Source organism: Aotus nancymaae, unplaced genomic scaffold (genome assembly GCF_030222135.1).
Source record: "Aotus nancymaae isolate 86718 unplaced genomic scaffold, 86718_ANA_hifiasm-v0.15.2.pri h1tg000016l, whole genome shotgun sequence".
Classification (NCBI taxonomy): domain Eukaryota; kingdom Metazoa; phylum Chordata; class Mammalia; order Primates; family Aotidae; genus Aotus; species Aotus nancymaae.
The window spans coordinates 12,905,888-12,913,835 of record NW_026988428.1 but is presented as its reverse complement, the minus strand read 5'-3'; positions in this window follow the sequence as shown (position 1 = coordinate 12,913,835).

Genomic DNA, 7,948 nt, shown 5'->3' with positions numbered 1-7,948 from the left:
CCAAAATGGAATATTGTTCTTTGATCCATTTTGAGTTAATTTTTGTAATGTGAAGCAGTTGTGCTACTTAATTACTTTGCATGTAGCTATCTAGTTGTCTTCGCACCATTTGTTGAAAATACTATTATTTTCCCCATTGAATGGCCTATGTACTCCTGTTGGAAATCAATTGAACATAAACTGATTCATATAAAAGTTTATTTCTTGTCTTATAATCCTGTCCCAATGGCATATAGATCCATTTTTATGCCAGTGAAAATAGTCCTGATTACTTCAGTTTTGTGGTAACTTGTAGATTTTGAAATCAGGAAGTGTAAGTGCTCCAAATTTGGTTTCCATTTTCATCATTTTTTCATTATTCTGGACCCCTTAAATTTCCATATAAATTTTAGAATCAGCTTCTCAATTTCTGAAAATAAGTCCATGGGGATTTTGATAAGGTCTGCATTGAACCTATGGATCAATTTGGAGAACACTGGCATATCGACTACAAAGTCAATCTATGAACAAGCATAGCTCCATTTTTCAAGGTTTTCTTTAATTTCTTTCAACAATCTTTTGTAGTTTTCAGAATATGAACTTTGCACATCTTATGTTAAGTTAATTTATCAGTATTTTTTCCTTTTCGAAGCTATTGTAAGTGGGATTTTTTCATTTTATTTTCAGTTTGTCCATTGCTACTGTAAAGAGACACAATCCATTATTGTATATTATTATTGCACCCTGCAAAGTTGCTAAACTTATTTTTAATAATTTTTAGATTTGCAGAATTTTTAAATAAAAGATCATGCTGTATCCAAATAGAGACAATGTTGCATCTTTCTTTCCAATCCGGAAGCCTTTTAACTGATTATATTGCAACAATTCCCTGTCTTGACTATAAATGATAATGATGAGCATCCTTGTCTTTTTCCCGATCTTAGGGGTAAGCTTTCAGTATTTCAGCGAGTACGATGTCAGCTGTGGATTTTAAGTTTTTTTCTGTTTCTAGTTTGTGGAATATTTTGTGTAATGTATGTGTGTCAACTTTTATCAACTGCTTTTTATTCATCTGTTAAGATGATCGTGTGTCTTTTACTCTTTATTATATTATCATGGTTTATTATTATTATTATTATTATTATTATTATGGAAATTTATTTTGGGAAGTTAAATTAACCTTGTTTCTGGGTTAATCTCACTTGGTTATGGAATATAATCCCATTTTAAAGCTGTCAGATTTAGTGTAATTGAATTTTGTTGAGTATTTTTCAGTGACTGTATTCATAGAAAAAGCTGGGTCGGTAGTTTTCTTGTAATGTCTACGAACATCTCGTAGACATGAGTTGGAAAGCATTCCTTCATCTTTTGCATTTTTGAAAGAATTTGTGACAAATTGGTACTAATTCTTCTTTAAATTTTTGTTATAATTCAATATTGAAGCCATCTGAGCCCGATTTTAATTGTGGCAATGTTTTTAAATACTTAATCAATCTCTTTATTCCTATAGAGGTATTCAAATATTTTCTTTTTTTCTAGAGTCAGTGTTGGTAGTTTGTGTCTTCTAGAAAGGTTTCTATTTTATCTAAGTTATCTAATTTGTTGAAATATAGTTGTCCACAGTATTGCCTCTTAATTCTTATTATTTTCATAGTATTAGGAGTGATGTCTCATCTTTCATTCCTGATTTTAGTCATTTCAGCCTATCTCTCCTTTTCTTGGTCAGTCAAGTTAAAGATTTTTAATTTTCCTGATTTTATCAAAGAACCAACTTTTGCTTTCCCTGACTTTCTCTATTGGTTTTCTTTATTTATATTCTCTAGTTCATTAATTTCTGCTTTAGTTTTTATTATATGCTTCATTCTATTTGCTTTGGGTTTAATTTGCTCTTCTTTTCCAGTGTCTTAAGGTATAAGGCTAGGTTATCGATTTGAGATTTTTTTTAAATATATAGGAATCTACAACTTATAAATATTCTCCTAAGCACTGCTTTACTTACATGCCATGAGTTTTGGTATGCTTTGTTTTACTTTTATTAAACACAAAGTATTGACTAATTGCCCTTGTAATTTTCTTGTGATCTCTTGGTTATTTACATGTGTATTATTTAATTTCCACATATTGATGATTTTCCCAATTTTTTTCTCTCTACATTTGAAACCATTATATTCAGAAAACATACACTGCACAATTTCCATCATTTTAAATTTATCTGGGTTTGTCTTATCACCTAGACTGTGATCTATACTGGAAAATATTTCTAGTGCACTAGAGAAAAACGTCTATTTCACAACTGTTAAATGGAATGTTTTGCTGAAGTATCTTAGGTCTAGTTCCTTTACAGTTGTCCAAATCTTTTATTTTCTTGTTTACAATTGTTTGCATGGTATATATTTTCTATTCTTTTAGTTTCAGCTAATTGTTTCTGTTGAATTTAAAAGAGTGTTTTCTGTAGACAGCATATAGTTTTATCTTCATTTTTATTCTCACAATCTCTGCCTTTTGATTCTATCCATTCACAATTAATGTTATTGATACAGTTGGATTCAGGTACACGATTTTACCTTGTTTTCTATATGTCTAATGTCTTTGTTGTTCTGCTGTTTCTCTTTCTTTTACACTGATGAATATTTTCTAGTATAATATTTACTTCCTTTAATCATTCCTCATTTTTCATAGTATTTTTTCATTTGCTCTATGGCTTACTAAATATTTCTGAACATCAAAATCTATTTCATATTTATACTAATTGAATTCCAGTGATATATAAGAGGTTTCTCCTATATAGGTCTATTCCCACTTCCTCCTTTCTGTGCTATTATTGTTACATACGTCACATTTCTATGCATGACAAACCCAATAATACATTGTTATATTTATTAATTAAGATAATTGTATGTCTTTAAGGAGATGAGAGGAAAAAAGGTAAAGTATGTTTCTATAGTTTGTTCTATAAATAGAGACTAATCATATTTTTATTTATAATTTCTAATTCTTTTCACCTGTTCCTATGGATTTGTGTTACTATCTGGTGTCATTTCTTTGCCATCATACAGTTTTGCTTCCATCTGCCTCCTTTGTGTGACTATTGTTGAATATATTACATTTCTAAGTATTACTGGCTTAAAAAATATAATTTTATATATTGTTTTACAAAATTTTAAAACAGATTATAGAAGGAAGAGAAATATGCCCTTATGATGGTTTTATAGTTACACAACTACCTTGATCAGCATACTTTGTTTCTTCATGTGGATTTGAAATACTGACTCAGGTCACTTGCTTTCCACCTGAAAATTTTCCTTTAGTATTTAAGGTATGCATACTGGCAACAACAAATTCTCTGTTTTTGTTTTCTGGAAATGTTTTCATTTTGCCTTTAATTTTGAAATACAGCATTTAAAACTAGTTTTCTGGACAAAGATTCTTGGTTGACCCTGTTTTTTCTTTCGGCCTACCGTGAAAACTGCCTATATTATTTCTGACGATAAGGTAGCTGTTAATCATACTGTGGTTCTATTATATGTAACAAAACATTTTTATCTTGTTGTTTTCCAGAATTTGCCTTTATCACCGGTATTTATCATTTTTAACATGATGTGTCTGGATGCAGATATATTTGTGTATATCCAACTTAGAGTTTGTTGAGCTTCTTGTATATGCACATTAACTTTTAACCAAATTTGAGGAATTTCAGCCATTAGTTTTTCCTTCCTTACATTTTGGTAAAATGCCTCATATTTCTCTTAGGCTCTGTTCATCTTTCTTTCTTTTTTTCTTGGTTTTTCGGATTGCATAATTTCTGTTGATTTATATTCAAATTTACTGGTTCTTTCTCTTGCAGTTCTCAAATCTACCCTTGAGCCCTTATACTATATTTTTCCATTTCAGTTATTGTGTGCTCAACTCCAAAATTTCAGTTCGTTAGGGTTTTTTCATAGTTTTTACCCATTGATAGTCTCTACTTGTTAAAATGTTCAATGAGCATTGTCTGCTCATGAATGCTTTTCAAAGAAGACATATACACAGGCAACAAGCATGTGAAAAAATGCTCAACATCACTAATCATTAGAGAAATGCAACGCAAAGCCACAATGAGATACTATCTCACAGTAATCAGAATGGCTATTATTAAAAACCAAAAAATAACAGATGCTGGCAAGGCTGCAGAAAAAAGGCAATGTTTATACACTACTGGTCAGAATGTAAATCAGTTCAGCCATTGTGGAGAGCAGTTTGGCAATTTCTCGAAGAACTTAAAACAGAAATACAATTTGACCCAGCAATTCCATTACTGGGTATATACGGTCTACTGTGAAGACACATGCATGCGTATGTTCATCAAAGCGCTATTCACAATAGCAAAGACACAGAGTCAACCTAAAGGCCCATCGATGGTAGGCCGGATAAGGAAAATGAGGCATATATCCACTATGAAATACTACACAACCATAAAAAAGAATGAGATCATGTCCTTGGCAGCAACACGAATGGAGCTGGAGGCCATTTTCCTAAGGGAACTGACACAGGAATCGAAAACCAACATTGCACCTTCTCACTTACAAGTAGGAGCTAAACATTGAGTACACATGGACACAAAGAAGGGAAGAACGGCCACTGGAGCCTATTCAAGTGCGGAAGATGAGAGGAGGGTAAAGATTGAAAACTACCTATCAAGTACTATGCTTATGACCTAGGTGACAAAATAATACATACATCAAACCCCAGGACATGCAGTTTATCTTTAGAACAAACCTGTATAAACCAACCTGTACCCCTGAAGCCAAAATAAAAGTTGAAAAAAAAATCGATGCACAGTTGAACATCACATTCCTCTCACAGGAGGCATTCTATGGCCTCCTGTGTTTCTATAAGTGAATTATACATTTCTGTTTTTTTGCATGTATCATAATCTTTTACTGAAAACTCAACATTTGTGACAATATATTGTAGTAACTCTGAATATTGATCTCTCGCCTTAACCTGAAGCTTGTTGCTGTTTGCTTTTTAATTTTTGAGTGACTTTGTTGAAATACTTGAGTAAAATCTATTTTCTCCCACAATATGCAGCCTCTGTTGTCATTCCTCAGAGGATGTAGCCTTGGCATGTCCACAGTAAACAGGGATAACAAGGGCTTTAGCAGGGTTCATTTTGCCCCTTGCCCTATTTTCTCCGCTAAGTTGTCCACCTCTACTGGTATCACACTGAGATATTAGTTTCCATACATTGCTGGCTTAATGCTCTGTTGTGTCATCAGTGTATAGGGCATAAATTGCTCCACGGTTTAACCTGAGCAAATTCTGACTCCTTCGGAGAGCTAAGCTTGGAGGCCAATCTTCCAAGTTTGTTCCGATCCCAAAAGAGCTATTTTTAATTGTCTCTTTACCAGGTTGTCTTTGGTAAACTTCTAGCTGGTTTGCAGTTTAGTTTGCTCCTCTCTCAGAGAGACTAGCCTCCTCTTAATTACTTATCTCGAATCACCACTGTTTTCAGAGCATCCATAATTTTAAACTTCCCCACACTATGTTCTATTTCAAATAAATTTGGGTTTTTTTTGGAGCGCTTCAGAGTTTTCTACTCTCTACTTGCACAAAATCTCAGTGCTAATGCTAAGAGCAGGGATAGTCACTAAATTCTTTTGGAGTGACACCCCTGTTTTACAATTGGGGCATGAAGCAGAGGTGCTAATTTCTGGTCTTTATGACTTGTGCCTCCTGGCATGGGACCTCCACCCATGCTCCATCTGAGGCAAAGGTAACTGGGGTCCAATGAGTCCTAGTCTGCTGCATGTGAGATAGAACTTTTGCTTTATGCATGGGGCTGGTGAAAACAAGATTCAAATCTCTTGGAACTTTTGCTTTATCAAGGGGCTTAATGAAAACAAGATTCAGGCCTGAAAAATAGAGCTCTAGCAACATGGAGTTGGGAACTGGGGAGGATAAGAAACGTTAGCAGCTTTCTTCCCCCCCAGACACATACTATAGTTCTTGACTAGAATCTAGACATGGAAAGAGCTCTATGTTCTTGGCTCCATCCATTCAGGGTAGAGCTTCTGTCACACTAAACTGAGAGGTGGTGAAAGGAGTGGGTCGTGGTTCCAATACAACAGACTTACCATTTCTACTGGCTTTAATTAAGATTATCGTTCTTGTATTTTTACAGTAGATGATAAGTATCAAATAATTATAAGATGTCATTAGATAAATTCATAATAAGAATGAGAACACTTTTACCTTTAACGTCAGTATTGAAACAATGTTGAAAATTACACCCTTTGCAACTATTTAAACTTATCATTTGAAAGTTTAATGAAAAACGTCTTAGTGGATATTTCATCACAAATAAAGACCATTGTCCATCACACCTTTCTATTACATGTGTTTAAATACACATCAGAGGGAGAAAGAGATACGATGGGAAAGAGCACATTTAGTTAACAGAAACTACCCAATTAGAAATATGGAATAAATCATTCAAGTAACCAAGTAATGCAGTAAAACTTCAGACACTGGTAAGTTTACCTCTCTGCAATGATTGAAACAAAAATGTGCTGAATTTGACAGATATTATTATATCTTTGTTAATTAGAGTAACTTTCCTATGAGATCACAAATACCAATGGTCTTTGCATTTTAAGAAACTACTATAATGCACTTTCCATGAATTTATACATAGATAATTTTTGTCACCTTGATTTTTCTACCCAAAGCATAGCTTCATGTCACTAAGATCAACTTTGATGTGATCACATGTATTTCACATAACTCTTTTGAAAACTATATTTTTAACAAATATTGTATAGTAATTATGATTTTGGCTTGTTCTTTAACATATATTTTTTGCTCTCATTTTAGGTCAAGTATATCAGGGCATTTTTTAGGGAATCACCTTTTTCCCATTTTCAATCTACTTAATGTGAGTAACGACGACCCCCGGGACCCAAAGATTAGCTAATCCCCCAGCCTGACCAACTATTAAGGATGAGCGTGATTTCTACATCGTTAGATGAGGTTCAATACTCAGGCTTTAGCTGAATAAGAAAGACTTATTTCTCCTGATGTTAATTGAGAATGATGATGCTAATGAAAAGACTGATTACTCACTCTTTGCCAAGAATTCTAAACTATTGAGTATTTATCTGTTAAACGTCTAAAACCCAGTGACAGATACTATTACTATCTCTACCATACAGATGAAGAAATTGGCCCACAGAGATATTAAGATGTCCATGTTTATAGTGGCAAATATGTGGTAGGTTGATGTTTCAAGCTAATCTGAGCTAGAGCTACTATTCTTAATCTAAGCCTATTCTGCTCCAAAATCTAGGTCTGAGCTTCTGGAGTAACTGCAGTATATAGAGAAGGACAACTGGCTAAGAGCCAAGAGTTGGTGAAGGAAATATGGATCCAGCCAGGTCTGAGGTCAGCTCTGTCCCTAATCTCTTCAATTATATTAGCCAAGAATTCCAGTTTTCCCATGAATAAAATTGAGTTGGGTTTCTCTCCTTAAAACCAGTAATGTACTGGAGTGGGCTCAGATAAGCATGTGAGAACTGACACATTTTCAGGAATTTTGCAAGTGTACTGATGTCACATTTATAGCTTGAAATTGGCTGTAGAGAAACTATTTGCTTTACGCTAATTGTCAAATGTGAAAAACCAGAGCGATTTTGTTTTGGATTTTTTCCAGTTGGTTTTTCTGGGGGAGGGGAGCGAGGTGGGGGAAAAGAGCCAGTTGTTAAAACATTTAGCACTACTCCATCGTTTATGACCAAGACAGTCTCTACAAGAACTTACAATAGACTATCATATCACATCATATCATGCCAGGGCATTTCATTCATGAACATCTACTTTACATGCTTTCTCAATTTTCAAAACAAATTCCGTTTTTTAAAAACAGATGTCATCAACATTATCATCATAATGCAGTATTTCCTACTCCTATAAATACTTCCATAGCTAGAAC